Genomic DNA, 19,622 nt, shown 5'->3' with positions numbered 1-19,622 from the left:
AACATAACTAATATTATTCCGAATCTCTAATAAACACAAACTCTAAACACAATTGCAAGGGGTTGACCTATATTTGAATTTGTTACCATTCTCTAGCTCTATCTTCCACATCTTCATCTCATTCAACACCTTTCTAACCCATTCCTTAAAATAGGTTTTATTATGTCCAATTTTGCCATTCTTAAAGATTGACATGCATCGACGATCATCTTCCGGGTACGGGCACGAGTCACCATTCGGGTCACGGTACGCACCTTGGTGCTTCATCCCTGACCAACTAGCAATCCAATGGTACACATATTGACCTACTCCCGCTAGTTTAAGCCACCCTTTTGGAAAGAACTCCATTACGCTACTATTCCTCTCCATTAGGAACATGTTTGTTAATTGTGCACCATGTGGAGAAATCAACACATCCGTTGAACTCATTAGTTTTTTTTTTTTTTTTTTTTTTGACAAGGGTGAACAAAGTTTTACATTCCAGTACCATGGCTCTAAGAGCCATGTTGATATACTACAACATAAAACAAAGCACAATTAAAAAACATAGAACTATAATTATCTAGTAATGAACTGCGAGCAGTGAAATATCTGCAACGGGTAACAGGAACATGTTGATAGAGGACGGTGGAATGGCCCCAAGCTTCTTCACCCAAACCATCAGCAAAACTAACGTCACCCACAGACCATTGAACCAATTGAAGTATCATGGGACAAACACGAGGTGCACTTACGCTACATGAGCGTAGAAATTTAAAGGTGAGAACAAGCCACGAAGGCCTGTCTCGGATGGAGATTGCTCTCCTACACCAGAGTGAGCGATCACAACAATCAACGAACCAACAACCAAAGATGTCGAGCGAACTGATGAGAAGGTAAAGGGAGAACCCGTTAACCAATCCCATGGCCATGACCACCCAAGACGGACCATCTCGAGGGAAGACAACATAACCCAGATAGACAACCACTGTCATAGTCACACACAAGCTACTAACATTAATACCTAGCGAAAAACAAGTCCCATATGACGGGATTATTTGAAGAAACTGCAAACAAAGGAGATTTAAACAAAGCGACATTATTTTGTGAAAAACCACCGCATCCGACTCACCCAACATCATCGTTAACGGGTAACTAAGATCAAGATCAAAATGAAGACCAAAGTTTTTTTTTTTTTTTTTGATGACGAGGGGGTTGAATCCCCGGGCCCATGCATTCCCGCACCACCACATGGACCATGTAAATCACCCCTTTGGGGGCTGCAGTGGCCAAGTGATCATCGGCCCAGCTGGTAGTCGAATCCGAGACCTCTCAACTCCTGTATTTCTGCAAGATTCAAGGTTTAACCCGGCTATCACTTGACTAACACCACTTGATTAAGGCCAAAGTTTTTTGCGTGTCTAATCTTTACAATTGTTATATCAAGTTTTAACATTTTTTAAGTTAGGTTAATTCTCTAGGATATAATTAACCTATATAGCATTATCTATCTTATAACATGATTTGACATCATTGAAGGACTTTAATAAGAACATGTGACAGAGTGATAGCAAAACTCGATACTACCCTAAACGCTCTAGCACTATCTATTTGAAATAGTGGGGACAAATGGATGAGATGGACTAACCTGATCACAAAATGAGAGATTAGTTGAAAGAGCAACTATGAATTGACATCCCTTAAACAAGTGAGACTCATGTTTGAAGATATCAACAACAGCTGAATCATTTTTTGAAAGATCTAGGACCTTTTCTCATGAACAAGGTCATCCCAATTTCGTTGACTTTTTTAGGTACTTGAGTTAAGTTGCAAAACACCCTACTCTTACACCTTATATAATCATAGGTTTCCATTCTTCTTTGCCTTGACATTCCTCCCTCATTGTGTCTCATCACCACGGCCTCTTCGAAGCAAACCGGTTTATCCTCTTCGAAACCATCAAACCTATTTATACATACGAGGAGAAAATTGAAAAATACGAGAGAGTATATATGCGGAGTATAAAACAACAAAATTAGTTAGTTTAAAAGAAGTGTTTTATACACACTCTTGTCAGCAGGGGCGGACTCACCTGGTAGCAAGGGGTGGCGTCCGCTACCCCAAACGTAAAAATATCGGTTAAGCGGATCGATTTTTGCTACCCCAAATATGGCTCAATAGTGGATAAATACATATTAGCGCATCAAATATACAAGAAAAATCATGTGGTTCAGTGGTGAAGGCTTTGTTTTCTCACCAATGGTCCCGGGTTCGATTCCCATGAAGTGCATATTTCCTCTTTTTTTGCTCTCCTTAAATGCATTTAATTAACAAAATGCAAGCGGTCATTTTATTCGTTACACATGTTGTGAATTAGATTAAACAAGTTATGTACTGTATATTTTTCTCGATCCTAAAATTTATTGATATATATTGGCTAATTTTTTTTTTTGCTACCCCAGATTTTAAATCCTGGGTCCGCCCCTGCTTGTCAGTTATAACTTAAAGAGAGCGGACGAAAAAAGAAAAATTTAACTAAAAATCTCATCCGTTGGAATAATTCGTCAACTACTCTATGCTAATAATTTGTGTTGTTCCGGGTGTAATTCCAGAGCAGTTATTTGTTACCACCCGTGCTTGCAGAATGACGTCTTTGGTTGAATCCTCCTCTCGGTCTCCTGAAACAACGAACAAACTGAGGGCTCGGCTTTGGACCGAGCGAACTCACTCCGACGCTCAAGTCAGTAAACTTAAGAGATAAGTTGTTGTTACTTGGCGAAGTATATATTGTAGAGAGATAAGGAAGATATTACCAGATGAATAGTGATTCTTAGGTTAAATTATGGATCCTTTCCTCAATGAGAGTTGAGGAGTATTTATAGACTTTCACCTTTTGTCACGTAGTGGCCAAGTGGCCAAGTGGCTAGCAGGTGGAAAGACTGATCTACCCTCGGCCGAGGGACCCATGGCAGGCCGGCGGGCCCTGTTGACTCGCCGCCGAGGGGTCTTGGATATGAGTTCGCGGATATGTGCCCCGGCCAACTAGTTGTCTAAGCCCAGCCGAGGCACAAGAGAGACAGCCGACAGCGTCGGCTTAAGTTAGGGCTGTCTAAGTCGTTGACTTGCTGTGGATATCTTTGACCTTGCTCAATATGTTGACTTGGTCAGCGGGTGCAGAATATGCCCCATCAATTTGCCCCCAGCGTAGTCTATGCCGTGGTATGGGCTCCGATGTGTGTTGAGCGTATATTCTGCGTAAGACCAAATTTTCTGCCCCGGCTTCTTCTACCTCGGCTTGGTTCTGCTTAGGCCGTACCATATCCCCCCTCCACATGGATGTGTAAAGGGCATCCGATGTGGAAAAGAAAGTGACGCTGGCCGAGACCTGGGTTGAGAGTGCCGGTTGTTTTTGATTGCCCCCGGCCGGTGCTTCCTAGCTCGGTTGATCATGTGGCCGGCGAAGAACAGATACTTTAGGAATTTGTTGAGGAAGATGAATAGGCAGAGAGATATGAAGGGGCGTGTTGAAGACGCTTGGTCACTGTTGCATTGATTGACGTTCAACTGTTGCAACGATTGACATTCCGTGGTTGCATGTCTGACACGTGTCTGTTCGCTGATTGGGCGACGTTTTCATGGGTCATGCCCTGATTGGTCCTTCTTCATGGGCTTTCCCCTATAAATAGGGCGGTTAGTCTCAGAAATTGGCCACCAATTTCACTTTCTCTAAAATTTTCTTCTCTCTAAACTTTCAAGGGCTTCTTTCTCTTCTAATCTTCAGAGTCGTTACTTCGGCTAGTGCTTTTTCAAGGTAAACAAACAAATTTTTCTCAATCTCTTATTTTGTTAAGTAATTGTTGCTACCATGTCTTCTGCTGATGCCGAACCTAGTAACCGTGCGCCGGGGGGTTCCCCGTCGCGTCTTGATGAGGAGGAGATACTAGACGCCATCCCGATAAGGTCTGGGGGCCCTAGGTCTCCTTCTCCCGAAGTTGATCCAAAAGCTTTGGAGGATTGGGAGGATGATGATGATGTTGATGATGACGGTGATGATGTTGTAAGGACTCGTCCTAATGAGGGGAGGCAATATATCATGGATCACGGCGACGCGCTGTAAGGTCCGCCTTCGACGTGCCGTCGGGCCCATAAGTTCGCCAAATGCTCGTGCGAAACACTTTTCGGGGGCCATTTCTACTTCGGCAGGGGGTACAAAATTGTTATCCCTGAGGAGGGTCAGGCCGTCTGTTGCCCTCCCCCGGGTTGCACCGGCGTATACATCCGGCACCTGGAGTACGGGCTCCGGTTTCCGCTGAATGATTATGTTATGGCCATCATTAGAGCCATGAACGTCGCCGTGGCCCAGCTGCACCCGTTGGCTATTAGGACCATAGTCGGCTTTGTCCGCTCTGTCTCTTCAAGGGGAGGTCCCAACGGTTAATTTATTCCGTCGGCTTCACCACCTTCGGCCGTCGTTTTCTGGTCGCGTCGGATGGTACAACGTGCAAATGGAGCCGGTTACGTCTCCGTTGATAAGCTTTCCTCCCGCAAGGACCGGAAAGATCGGTGGGTGTACGTTGAGGTGCCGGATGACTATCCGCGCTGCCCGGTCCTTCCAAAGACGAAGTTAATTTGCGGTGCGAGTAAGGCGAGCGTGAGAAATGGGTCACCCGAGCAAGCTTAAGATGGACGCCAAAGGTCCCTCTTAATGCGGATGAGAAGGCGACGATGAGGCTTTTTGAGGCGGAGAAGAATGGGGTGCCGAAGAGATGGATTCCCCCGACGCATCATTCTTCAGATGAGTCGCTCTGCCATGTCGGCCTCATACCGGCCCCCCGGCACAGGTGAGTGGGGTCGGTGTGAGGCCCATCTCTGCTCTCAATGTTTTTGTTTCTTGAACTTTGATTTATTTCTTCTACTTAACTATTGCTTTGCTTTCTTTGCAGACCACTTTGGATCGGACCTGTCTGAGGATATCCTCCGGAGAATGGGGCTTGCTAAGGACAAGACCGTTGCTGATTTGCATCCTAAGGCTCTAACCCGTGATCGCAGAACATCGCCGAATGATCTCATGGATCAGCAGCTGAAAGGCTTGAATGTGGAGGCGGCCCAGGCTAAGGTTGCTAGTAACATGCCGCGCCGAACGCGGAAAACAAAGTCTTCGGCGGCGACGGCGTCGACATCAGTTCCACCTCCCATCCCTTCAGTCCAGAAGGAGACGGTGGTGATCGTTGACATTACCAATGGGGGGGACTCCGATGCGGAGGGATCTCCCCTTGTCCGTAAGAGGAAAGAGCCTGCTCCTGCCGCTAATGCTTCGCTGCTATCGCGATCTCTGCTGCCGGCAAGGAAATGCGTCCTCCGACCAAGAAAGCCAAGCATGGTACAGATCTATCCTGTGGCTCAGACTTAGCCGGTTCATTAGGTGTTCCTGATGACAGGCTCTCCGGTATGTCCATGTATGTTGACACGGATGCTTTATTTGAATTTTTTGTAGATCAACTGCTGCCGTCTACCGGTCACACTATTGAACGGCGTGCCGAGAAGAAAACTGCGCGGGCAAGTGGTCAAGATGCCACCGTTGTCAACTCCTTCCCGAAGCCTACCCCCCTCCAGATTAAGTCGGAGGGCCTAAGTTTGACCAGGTTACTGGCGAAGTGGGCTGATACGGCCGGTGCTCTTATTGTGGAGCAAGAGAATACCATTGCTGACGCTGCCCCACAGCTCGAGCGGCTAAGGCTTGAACTCGACGCAGCGAACAAGGAGGCTAAGAGGGCCAAGGCTGAGGCTGAAGAGGCAGTCCGTGCTGAGAGAAAACTCAGGGAGGACGCTGAAAAGGAGGTCCTTGCTGAGAGAGCCAAGGCCGAGGCTGCGGCGGCTGAAGCTGCTAAGCTGCTGGAGGGGCGTGACCTTGTTCAGAAGCACGCCGACCTTTATATTAAGCAGAGGGACGAATGGAGGGGCATGTTTCAGGCCCAGGGGAAGGTGGTTCGGAACAAGGATGCTATCATCGCCCAAAGGGAGGAGGACATTGAGACGCTCCAAACCGTTATCCTCCCTAACATGTGCGCCCAATACCGGGACCTGGCCGAAGAAGCTGCCAGGGAAGTGATTGGGGAGCTCTTCCCTCTTGATGGCTCCTTTCCGTGGGACAAATTTGACGAGCTGTTTGATGACAAGCTCAAAGCTAAGGAGAAAGCCGCGGAGGAGAAAGCCAAGGAGGAGGTAAGGGTGAAGAAGGAGGAAGAGGCGGCTGCGGAGAAGGCAGCCCTTGCTGAGAAGACTAAGGCGGCCAAGGAGGAAGCCGAGAGGATGAAGGCAAACGAGGTCCGCCGAGGCCGAGGTCGTAAAGAAAGCTGAGGCTGAGGCTGCTGAAGCTGAGGCTGCCAAGACAGCTTCTGGGTCGCCCATCAAAGATGATGCTGCTAACGCTGCTGATGGCAAGCAGCAACAGGCATAGGGAGACGGGTGGTCGTCACCAGGCTCACCCGGCGTCTCGGATAGCTTCAGCTGTTCGGGAGCCAATTATTAAGCCTTTACTCCCTGCCATCTTTTGGCGCTTCAAATGATATGTCTGTAACCTTTTGCTTTTCTTTTCCTTGTATTTTGTACAACTTTGGTAGGTTGTGTTTTGGCTTATCCCTATGGGGACGGTCCGTCGTCGTCGTATTCTCCTCACTTGTAACCTGTTATCATTTTTAATAAGAGTTTGCTTATTTTGCCTCTGGCTTGGCCAAGGTCTTTTCTTGTCTTCGTCTGAGTTGTCTTCTTACGTTATTAATTGAGCGCTTCTTTTGTTTCTTCCTCGGCTTGGCCGAGGCGCTTTAAGTGCGTATCTCAACAGTGTTTAACGTTTCTAAGGCATGTTGATCGCTTTCGCGAGTATCAACGCTACTGGTAGTGACCGCCGTGACGTCGCTTCGATAGTGACACCCGTGGCGTCTACTTCTTGATAGTGATCTGCCGTGGCGTCTACCTCTTGGAGTGATCGCCGTGGCGTCTACCTCTTGGGGTGATCTGCCGTGGCGTCTACTTCTTGGGGTGATCGCCGTGGCGTCTACTTCTTGATAGTGACTGCCGTGGCGTCTACCTCTTGGAGTGATCGCCGTGGCGTCTACCTCTTGGGGTGATCGCCGTGGCGTCCTACTTCTTGGGGTGACTCGCCGTGTCGTCTACTTCTTGATAGTGACTGCCGTGGCGTCTACCTCTTGGAGTGACTGCCGTGGCGTCTACCTCTTGGGGTGACTGCCGTGGCGTCTATTTCTTGGGGTGACTGTCGTGGCGTCTACTTCTTGATAGTGACTATGGGAGAAAATGAACACTGATGGAAAACTTGGACGATTCTTCATTAGCCATAAACATGCGTCGGGGTGCCCACAGTTGTCTTAGGCACCTCCGCCGCCATACAAAGTATTTCCTGAGGTTGTCAGTGTTCCAATGGCTCATCAAAGGCACACCCTCCATGTCTGTCAGCCGGTATGTACCCGGCCTCATTTCTTCAACGACTTTGTAGGGACCTTCCCAGTTAGCCGTTAGTTGCATCCATGAGGTCGCCCTCCTATTGTAAGGATGAGCTTTTCCCTTTCTCTGACTTCTTTGCCACTTTGAGGGATTGCATGTTGCACCCTCTGGCAGATATCTGGATGTTGACCACCTCGTCCTTCTCGTCCTTGGAGACGAGCTTATGCGCTTCCCTCCGGTCCGAGACATACATCAGTGTCAGGGCCCGGATGGACATCACTGCGTCGGCCTCGCTCAGAGTGACTCGGCCTATGAGAACGTTGTAGGCGGACGAGCCGTCGATGACCACGAACTCAGCTAGGACATTCTTAGCCGCATCTCCCTCGCCGAACATCACTGGCAATCTGATCAACCCTAGGGGTACCAGGCCGGCCCCGGAAAAACTGTACAACGGATTGGTGCACGGGCTCAAGTCTTCAACCTTCAGACCGAGGTTGAGAAACCACTCCCTGAATATGATGTTCGTGTAGGCGCCCGTGTCAATCAGGCACCTCTTGACCAGGTGGTTGGATATGTCCAAGTGGACTACAAGTGGGTCGCTGTGAGGGGCGATGACTCCCTCGTAGTCCTTCTTCCCAATAGTCATATCGGGGACGTTGGAAGCGGGGATCGCTGTTTTGGGCACAAATTTGATGGCCCGATACAGCTCGTTCAGGTGCCGTTTGTGCCCATGAGCGGACCCACCGTTCTCGTTGCCCCCGATGACAACATGGATCACTCCTATCCATCTTTGAACGGATTTCTTATTTGAACCGCCGGCCTCAGTCTTTTGGCCTTTGGCAACATACTTGCCGAGGCTCCCCTTCCGGAGCAGCTCTTCAATGGCATTCTTCAGATGCCGGCAGTTGTCAGTAAGGTGACCGGTGTGGCCGTGGTACTCACAAAGATCGGCTCGTGTCACCGTCCCCCTTCGGCCTGGGGGGCCTTTCCCACTTCTGGCCCTCGTTCTTGCTCAGGGCGAAGACCTCGGCGGCAGATACGACCAGGGGGGTGTGACCATTGAACCGTTTCTGGTAGTACGGTCCTGAACTCCCCCCGGCACCCGCCGAGTCCTGCTTCCTGGCAGATCTGTCAGACCGTGACCTATTATTGTCACGGCGTCCTTCATCCGGGTTGTCCTCCCGGCGGCTCTTTCTCTCTGAGTGTCCGGCCTCACTGGGGCCTACCCAGGTTTTGTGATAGTCCTCCACCTTTAAGGCTTGGTCGGCCATCTTCCTGGCGGAGTCTAAGTTCAGGCCGCCGCACTTGATGAGCTCGTTTTTCAAGTCTCCTCTTGGGAGGCCTTTCATCAGTGCGAAGGCCGCCAGTTCGCTGTTTAGCTCACGAATCTGCTGAACCTTGGCGTCGAACCTCTTCACATAACTACGGAGAGACTCGCCTCCCTCCTGTCTGATAGTTAGGAGGTCCGATGTCTCGACGGCCCTCCTCTTATAGCAAGAATACTGGGCTAGGAATGTGTCCCTTAGGTCGGCATAACAGTATATCGACCCATCGGGTAGCCCCTTTTACGAACTTTGTGCCATCCCCTGCAGAGTCGTAGGGAAGACTCGGCACCAAACCTCGTCAGGTTGCTCCCACACCGACATGTGAGACTCGAAAGCCTCGGTGTGGTTGGTTGGGTCGCCTTCTCCTTTGTATGATATGGGTGGCAACTTCAGCTTAGCTGGGACCGGGGTCTCTAGGACGTAGGCGTTGAGGGGCTGTCTGACCACGTGTCGAACGACACGCGGCGATCGGCTCCTCGCATCCCTAGTCCGGCTCCTCTCCACGTGGCGGGAAGGGCTTCTTCTCCGACTCTGGTGAGTCGGACTTCTTTCACTCCTCTGGGGCGTGCCTCGTCGGTGCTGCGGCGACGCCGTCCTCCCACGAGTGCGGGAAGGACTCAGGTCTACCACTAGCACTCTGGGCTCCCCCGGCGTCTTGACAGGGTCAGCTTCCCCTAGTGCTCCGTTCAAGTTTCTCGGAGTCACGTTTTGGGCCCCGGGTCTCCCGGACGGGTTCCGCCGCTCTTGTCGGTGTGACAAAGTGTGAGTCGGCGTACTACCACCAGGTCCAGGAGCGCTTCGGTTTTTTCTTTGCATCAACCACATGTCCCATGATGGTGACCTGGTTGGCGGGCGCGGCATATCTCGGTATTATTGTCATCCCGTACTCGGTTGAATTACTCGGCGGTGGAGGGTCGCAACCCTGCACTTGTGGACGGTATCATCTTGGCGAGAATTCGGTTTCGTCGGTCACGAATACCTCTTGTTGTTTCGACATCTTCTTAGCTTTTTGGGTGGGTTTTTGTTTTGTGTTTTTTTTTGTTTGGGAATGAATGTGACTAGCTTCTAGTATCTTTCCCCACAGACGGCGCCAATTGTTCCGGGTGTAATTCCAGAGCAGTTATTTGTTACCACCCGTGTTTGCAGAATGACGTCTTTAGTTGAATCCTCCTCTCGGTCTCCTGAAACAACGAACAAACTGAGGGCTCGGCTTTGGACCGAGCGAACTCACTCCGACGCTCAAGTCAGTAAACTTAAGAGATAAGTTGTTGTTACTTGGCGAAGTATATATTGTAGAGAGATAAGGAAGATATTACCAGATGAATAGTGATTCTTAGGTTAAATTATGGATCCTTTCCTCAATGAGAGTTGAGGAGTATTTATAGACTTTCACCTTTTGTCACGTAGTGGCCAAGTGGCTAGCAGGTGGAAAGACTGATCTACCCTCGGCCGAGGGACCCATGGCAGGCCGGCGGGCCCTGTTGACTCGCCGCCGAGGGGTCTTGGATATGAGTTCGCGGATATGTGCCCCGGCTGGCTAGTTGTCCTAGCCGAGGCACAAGAGACAGGCCGACAGGCTGCGTCGGTTAGGCTGTCTAAGTCGTTGACTTGCTGTGGATATCTTTGACCTTGCTCAATATGTTGACTTGGTCAGCGGGTGCAGAATATGCCCCATCATGTGGTACTTTTCATTAAAATAACATTTACAAAGAATTTAAAAGATAATTAAACAAATGAATGAGGCAGACAGAATAATTCGTAATAAGGTCTAGGGACCATATTGTTGGTAACAGAAATTAATCATGATAATGATGAACAGTAAAACAAATTGAGAGAGTGTGTAACAAGGAGAGAGAGAGAGAGAACAGGAGAGAGAAAGTTTGAGAGATGAATGAAATGATTGTATTGAATGATAATATTGTGTATTTAACTTGTACATTTGATCTTGCTTATATAACAAACATAAACCGACCTATAACTAACCAAGGAGGTGGTTAGTTCTAACTGACTAGAGTTTCTACAACTAACTAAAGTTAGTTGTGTAACTAACAGCTTATAACAAACTTCTTATAACTAATTTATTCCTTAATCTCCAACACCCCCCCTCAAGTTGGAGGGTGTGGTGAACAACCCCAACTTGGCTTGTAAGAACTGATGCCTAGGACTAGGTAAAGCCTTAGTAAAAAGGTCCGCTGGCTGCTGGTGTGTAGGAAGATATGTTAAGGTGATCAATCCTTGCTGTAATTTTTCCCTGATGAAGTGACAGTCTAAGTCTATGTGCTTGGTCCTCTCATGAAAGACGGGGTTTCTGGCAATATGAATGGCTGACTGACTATCACATTTGATGGGAATAGCTGTAATGTTAGGGACAGACAGCTCAGTGAGTAGACGACTTAACCAGGCAAGCTCAGCTGTGATTCTGCGCAAGGACCTGTACTCCGCTTCTGCAGAAGAAAGTGATATAGTCTGTTACTTTTTAGACTTCCATGAAATTAAAGAGCCTCCCAGAAATACCAGAAAACCGCTGACAGATCTTCGTGTATCAGGACAAGATGCCCAATCTGCATCACAGAAACCTTGGAGAGAATAATCTTGTGTACCATTGAGAAAAATACCCTTTGAAATGTCTCCTGCAATGTACTTAAGAACATGAACTGCTGAAGCCCAGTGTTGCTCTCTTGGAAAAGCCATAAACTGACTTAATAATTGGACTGCAAAGGCTATATCTGGACGGGAATTGGTTAGATAGTTGAGCTTGCCTATCAACTTTCTGTAATCAGCTGGGTTATTGATAAGATCCCCAGTACTATTATCAAGCTTTATTGTTGAATCCAAAGGACAAGAAACAGCCCTGGCTTTGAGACAATCAAATTCTTGCAATAATTCCTTGGTAAATTTGGTTTGTGTAATAGCTATACCATCTTGTAAATGATGAAATTCTAAACCCAAATAACTTAAATTACCCAAGTCCTTGATCTTGAAAGTGTTGTCCAGAAAAATTTTGAGGGAAGACATTTCATTTTCATCATCCCCAACCATTAGGATATCATCCACATAAACTGCTACGTAAACAACTCGACCATTGTTGTGCTTTGAAAAAAAAGAGTAATCATTGAGTGATTGCCTATAGCCTTTGGATTTTAAGGATTGACAAAGCTTGGCATTCCATTGCCTAGATGCTTGCTTGAGTCCATAAAGAGACTTTTCTAACTTGCAAACTATGTTTTTATCCTGAACCACAAGGCCTGGTGGAACCTTCATATATACTTCTTCATGTAAATCACCATGAAGAAACACATTGTTCACGTCCAATTGATTTATCTTCCACTTCTTCTTCACAGCTACAGCAACCAAAGATCTTATAGTAGTCATCTTGACCACAGGAGAGAAAGTTTCTGTGTAATCAATTCCCTCTTTTTGTGTAAAACCTTTCACAACTAGCCTTACCTTGTACCTTTCAATAGTGCCATCTGACTTGTGCTTCACTTTAAAAACCCACTTGCAAGAGGTGGACTTCTTACCAGGAGGTAAAGGAACTAAGGACCAGGTATTATTAGCCTCTAGGGCATTAAACTCAGCAGCAATTGCAGCTTGCCACTCAGGATAAATGGATGCCTCATCATAATTCTTAGGTTCTTGAACAGGCAATATATTTCTAATAGTTGAATTGGAATCAACAATAACAGACATACACATGGAAGTGGATAGAGAATGTGTAGGAACACATAAAGAAGTAAGTGTATGGGGACAAAAACCAGACACTGCAGCATTGCAGGTCTTATTGTGAGACTGACAAACATAGTGTTGCAGGTATGAAGGTGGTCGTGACTGCCTAGATGACTGTCTAACTTGTTTGTGTGGTTGTGTGTTAGGAACAACAGTTACAGATACAGGATCAGGTACAGACATGTTAGTAGAAACATTATTATCAGTAGAATTATTAGTAACAGTGGTGGTGTGATTCTCTGATGCAACACTTGGGTTAGGAGTGACAGTAGATGATGCAGGGCTATCAGATGCAGCAATAGGAATGAATGAATGCAAGTTGTCTTTTATGTAAGGAAAAACAGTTTCATGAAACACTACATCTCTGGAATACATAATAGAATAATTAGTGAGATTTAGTAGTTTGTATGCCTTTTTGTCAAAAGGATTAACCTAAAAATACACAAGAAATGGCCTTGGGAGAAAACTTATCTATGCCAGGCTTAGGGGTAGAAGCATAAACTAAGCAACCAAAGGATCTCATGTGACTGAGATCAGGCTCTTTGCCAAAAAGGACCTGATAAGGAGAAAAATTTTGTAAAACCTTAGATGGCGATCTGTTAATAATATATGTAGCAGTTAAAATGCATTCTCCCCAATACTTTGTTGGTAAATTAGATTGAAAGCCTAAAGCTCTGGCTGTTTCTAGGAGGTGTTGTGTTTTCTTTCAACAACTCCATTTTGTTGGGGAGTATGAAAACAAGAAGTTTGATGCAAAATGTCATTGTCCATGAGAAATTGGGATGTTACATTACTAGTCCCTAATTCAAAAGCATTGTCTGACCTGATACATTTAACTTTCCTTCCAAACTGTGTATCAACCATATGAATAAAGGATCTAATGAATACAAAAGCATTGCCTTTGCAAGTAAGCAAATGAGTCCAAGTACAACGTGTAAAGTCATCAACAATTGTTAGAAAATATTTGTATCCATTATAAGTGGCAGTATGATAAGGTCCCCATAAATCAATGTGAATTAAATCAAAAGCTTGGAGAGAAATAGAATCACTAGAAGAAAAGGATAGCCTATGTTGTCTGGCCTTAGCACATATAGAACAAGAAAGAAGAGTACTTTCATTACTGGAAGAAACATTACATAGTTGTTTTAACTTGTAAAGTGGTAAATGGCCTAGCCTATGATGCCAGATATTACAATTTTCAGTAGCAATTACACTATTGGAACAACTTTTAGTGAAAGAAACATCAGGCACAACAGTTTTATTCTGTTGGAGAAGATAGAGATCATTATAATTCCTACCAAGGACCAAGTGCCTCTTGGAACAATCCTGCAGATAACAAAGGGTTAGGGCAAAACTAACTACTGATTTAAACTGTTTGTTTAACTTGCTAATGGACAACAAGTTATATTTGAAGCAAGGCACATAAAGAACATCATTTAAGCATAAATCAGCAGTGATAGAAACTGACCCAATTGTATCAATGGATACTACACTACCATTTGGTAAAGAAATGGAATAAGGACTTTGTAAATGTTTAAAATCAGAAAACAAAGCTTTGTTAGAGCACATGTGATCACTAGCACCCGTGTCAAGTATCCAAGAATTGAGAAAGGGATTAGTTAAAACCTGAGAGAAACTGAGGGAAGAAGAATTACCTGAAAAATTAGCAGAAGATGCTGGTCCAACATAATCTTCAGAGTTATTAAAACCAGCAAAATTTGCAGAAGAACCAGGTGCAAAAGGAAAACCTCCAGAAGAGGAAGAAGAAGCTGCAGCAGTATTAAGAACTTGATTTGATTCAGGATTTGAACCTTGATGAAAACCCTCAGGAACAGGCCCTATAACTCCTTCCTGCTCATTAAAAACATTTCCTGCAAAGCGCCTGTTCCTATTCTGTAAATGTCTACACACATCAATCTTATGCCCAGCTTTCTTGCAATAATTACAGAAAGGAACTAGAGGAGCAACAGGAGTATTATCAGCTGAAATAGGACCTTTGCCTTTTGATTGAGATTGATTCTGAGAATGTTGTTGATGATACTGTTGATTCTGAAAATTCTGCTGAGAATACTGTGGAAAATTACCACGCTTGCCATTAAAAGACCCTTGTGGATTGGAATTTGATGAATTCTTGTAATACTGATTCTTCTGATTATACCCATTATAGAAACTAGTACTGCCATTGTTAAAACCAGAGTTGTTGTAACCATTGTAGCTTCCTTTGTAAGGACCCTTATTATTATTAGCATAAAGAGCAGCGGAATCAGCCTGAAAGTGTACAACATTATGAATCTCTCTTTGACCTTCTTCCTGAAGAAGATTGTTGTAAATAGAGGACAACTTGGGCAGAGGATTCTGCATTAAGATAGTGCCCCTCACAACTGCATAAGAATCATTTAACCCCATCAAGAACTGAACAATTCTTTGATCTTCTTGTAACTTCCTCTGCTTGACTTTGGCACCACACTGACAATTACAGGAACAAGGAGGGTTCATACCCATGCCATCTAACTCGTCCCATATAGACTTCAGTTTGGTGAAATAGGTTGATATGCTGTCATTACCCTGAGAAAAGTCAGACAACTTCTTCTGTGTGCCATACAGTTGAGCACCATTATTCTGACCAAATCTATCTTCCAACTCAGACCAAGCAACCTCTGCAGAACTACTATAGAGAATAGACTTGCCAATCTCTGGTGAACAAGAGTTCAAAATCGAAGAAAAGACTATATCATTGCAGCGTTACCAAGACTTTGCTGTGGAAGCAGTTGTTGCTGGTTTAGGTAAACTTCCATCAATAAAACCCAGCTTATTCTTTGCCGAGAGAGCAATCAGCATAGCACGCTTCCAGCCGCCATAACCAGTACCATCAAACACTTTACCAACCAATTTAATCCCTGGGATGTCAGAATGATGAATGAAATGAGGATCTTCTGGACCAATAGTGTTATTTGTTTCAGTAATTTCTGGCATGATTGATAGTAGAAAAGAAGATGAATTGTATTGAAGAAAATAAGACAAAATCTTGAATGTAAAGAAAAAATTATGATGATGAAGATGAATGTATGAATGTATACTAAAACAAACTACGATATGCAGAAACAAGATCAAATTAATGACCTTGCTCTGATACCATGTTGGTAACATAAATTAATCATGATAATGATGAACAGTAAAACGAATTGAGAGAGTGTGTAACAAGGAGAGAGAGAGAACATAAGAGAGAAAGTTTGAGAGATGAATGAAATGATTGTATTGAATGATAATATTGTGTATTTAACTTGTACATTTGATCTTGCTTATATAACAAACATAAACCGACCTATAACTAACCAAGGAGGTGGTTAGTTCTAACTGACTAGAGTTTCTACAACTAACTAAAGTTAGTTGTGTAACTAACAGCTTATAACAAACTTCTTATAACCGATTTATTCCTTAATCTCCAACACATATTCATTTAAAAATTGATTTAATTATTTTTTAGTTTATCTAATCGTATGTATAGTTACTTCTAAAATTTTTTGTCCCTTAACTGTAAATCTCAGTTCGCACCTATTCGTAAACTCAAAAAGACGTAACTTACCCTTCAATCTTCACGGGCATACCGAAAGTGACCTCGAAGAGCAAACTTAGCCAAAGGCTCATTTTAGTCCTAAGCTCACCCCGATGATACAATACCCATCTAGTAGGAGCCTTCTTACACTCGTTCTTCATGTGCCATGCAACAAAAGGAAATACACTTGACAATCCATGCCATATATTGTCATAATTATAATGATTATAAGACACAAAAGTTAATCCCTTTAAAAGAGTTGCATTATTTGGCAATGTGTTAGGCCATGCAAGTGCATAGTAATTCCATGCACCATCATGATTATCATGCCCTTTAATGCATAAAATCCTATCATTTGATGCATTTGAAGGAAACTTTTGGTATTGTACTTCACCTTCTTCATGTGTATCATACATGGAACTCATGAACCATGTGTGACCTTCGAGGGCTGTTTTAGTGTATCTTAGGTCTTTTAAGGGAAGAAATGTTACGGAAATACGTAGCTTTGATTCAATGTCGTTTTGATTCAATGTCGTTGTTGTTAGATGTTTTATGATCAGATACTATGGATGAAAAACGATAAAGCGATGGGGTTTGGAAGAAACAGAAGAATGTGAGAGCGATGGTTAAGATGAAGATACAGTGTTTCGGTGTGTAATTAAAGAACGTTGCAACCTTATGCTTTATTTTTGGATTATAATTTGTGTCGTCAATATTATTCATAATTGTCACTTTCATTGTTGCTCTCTTAGTTTCTGTCCTAGGGGAGTGAATAGGATAGCTCATAATCTTGCTCAGGGAGCTCTTATGTAAGCTATACTATTTGTTGCTGTCAAAAAAAAAAAAAAAAATATTATTCATAATTGGACTGTTTTTGGGATTAGATTTGATTGTTACACTCTCTTGATTATTTACTAAAATTCATGATATATACACTTACGGAGTTTAATGACTACAGTTATAAATTACATGCAACGTTCACGTACATGACGTATCACGCCATATATCACATGAAAGAGCTGAAGTTAGGGGGGAACTAGTGAAAGGGTTGTGAAAAACTCGTTATATGTAGAGCCGTCTTCGGGCAGGGTTAACCCGAGGGTGGGCCGGGCTCATCTGGCTAGACCTGAGCTAGGTCGGGGGAGGGGCGGGCTTGGCCGGGCCGGGCTAGGCCGGGAATATGTTAGACCCGGGTCAGACCTGTGTTGGGTTGAGGGCGGGTTGGGCTGGCGGGCCTTTGTTATTTTTTATTTTTATTTACTAAATAGGCGGGTCAAGGGCAGGCCGGGTCTGGGTTTTGTGACCCGGGCCAGGCCAGGGAGGGGAGCGGGCTGGGCAGGTCTGGCTGGGCTGGGCCAGGCTGTGTGCTGAGAGACCAAACAGGGCGGGGCGGGGCGGACCAGGCTGGGTCAACCCATGCTGATGGCCACCTCTAGTTGTATGTACAAATTTTTGATATAGCTAGTTAACAATATATAGTGAACTAGTTTTAAACCCGTGCAAATTGCACGAGTATGCGATTCAGACATTATTATCTCGAAAATGAAAACAAAAAAGAATGATTACCCGTGAAATGTTAGTTAGGTTGTTTCATCAAACAGTTGTTCTAAATGCATGTTATCTACCTAATTAATATAATACTCCCTCCCATCCAATTCAAACAAAGATAACAATTGTTTTATCACACTTTTCGAGACACGATTTGAAACGTGAATATCATTAGTTACACATTATTAAAAGTTATAAAAATTTGATATCCTTATAACGTTCACGACGATAAATCAAATAAGATCTCACATGACTATATTTTGTCTTATAGATTAAGAATAATATCAAAGATTTCTTACGATCATAAATAGTGCCAAAAAGCAAGTGTTACCTTTACTTTGGATGGGAGGGAGTATAAGAGCAAGCCACCTAATTTAATTTGTATATATGTCATTTATATATATGCTATACGGAATGGCTGGTAATATTTACACATTATAAACAATTACATACCATTGACTAGCACTTGCCAAAAATTGAGAGAGACACAATAAAAATAAAAATAAAAATATGAGTGACCCCCAACATAACCAGCCACCACCATCCTGTCACGGACCACCGCCTAACACACATGCAAACATCCCCCTCGTTCACCTACCTCTGCACCGATCGTCTATGGGATTCTGCACAATGGCCATTCACCTTCTAATCGGTTACTCTCTTCCACCTCAATCTCCCGCTCCACCACAATTGTCCCCATCACCGGCGCCGTCATCCCAGCAAATAAAATCCTTCCCTCTACCTACAAATCCGCCTTAACCTCCTCCATCTTCCCCCCAATTAATCATCAGAACCCCGTTACCCCTCCTTGTAACCCACCGGAAAAACCCGATTGCGATTCGATTTCGATTCAACTACCACCTGATCTGGTCAACTCAATTCAATCGCCTTGGAGAAACTCCCTCATCATCAAAGTTATGGGCAAGTCCATTGAATCCGGGCATCTCGCAAACACCCTTCGGATCTTGTGGAAAATCGACGGGAAAATAGATTTAATTGGTTTGGGTAAAGGGTTTTACTCTTGCAAATTAGAGAAACTTTCTGTTTTAAACTTCATAAAAATGAATGGACCTTGGTTCGTCCATGGTCACTACCTCCATGTCCAAGACTGGGTTCCGAATTTTCGCCCCTCTCTCGCAACCATCTCGCTGTTCCAACTTGGATTGTCCTCCCGGTGTTGCTGATTGAGTACAATCGTACAGATGTCCTCCGCGCAATTGGAGACAAACTTGGTGGTTTCATAAAATTCGATAGCAATGGGATGAAGAATAAAAATGCCAGGTTCGCGAGGATTTTTGTCTACCTAGATCAAACTTCGCCACCTCCATCAAAGGTCTGGATTGAATCATTTTGACCCATTATGCACTTTTCCTTAGTATGGCCTATTTTCTTACAATGAGTACAGAAGTAAGGTATCCATTCATACACAACTTTTTGCAGGATTCGACCCCCAAAAGGGGTATTAAGCCAGACAGCACCAGGAAGCTCCTTGGATATGTCTACATCAATCAAGACCCTAGCAAAAGCAAGCTTACTCTTATTAGTAGTCACCTCATCAGCACAAAGTGGGGTGCCTACAGAACTAGCAACCTTACTCAAACCCGTAGATAACCAGAAACATGGATCTAGGTTAGGAAATAGAACCCAGATTGGAACAACTGAAACATGAGTTAGTTCTTCGACAATCATGGGGCTCCATTCCTTGAAAATCAAGGGAAATCCATTAAGATTCCACGAATCCTTTTTAATCTTATTCATATCATCCTCACATAAAAACCTAAAGTAATACCAGCCTTTCGCAAAATAAAGAACCCGGGGCGTAGTAACATGGTTCCACAATTTTCCAACCAAAGTGTCAATTTCAACAATGGATGTGGTTTTCCCCAATACCGTTCCAATAATAATAATAATAATAATAATAATAATAATAATAACAATTATTATTTTAATTGTTATTGTTATTTTTATTATTATTATTATTATTGTTATTATTGTTATTATTATTATTGTTATTGTTATTGTTATTGTTATTG

The 19,622-nt window shown here is 44.2% G+C and overlaps 1 pseudogene; it reads right to left on the bottom strand.

Moving 5' to 3' along the window:
* Positions 1–42: 42 nt before the first annotated feature.
* LOC141600884 (uncharacterized) lies at positions 43–19,347 on the bottom strand (annotated as a pseudogene).
* Between the last annotated feature and the right edge of the window lie 275 nt (positions 19,348–19,622).

This window comes from Silene latifolia, chromosome 9, assembly GCF_048544455.1.
Source record: "Silene latifolia isolate original U9 population chromosome 9, ASM4854445v1, whole genome shotgun sequence".
Lineage (NCBI taxonomy): Eukaryota > Viridiplantae > Streptophyta > Magnoliopsida > Caryophyllales > Caryophyllaceae > Silene > Silene latifolia.
The sequence above is the reverse complement of the archived record's forward strand: the minus strand, read 5'-3'. Positions and strand labels throughout refer to the sequence as shown.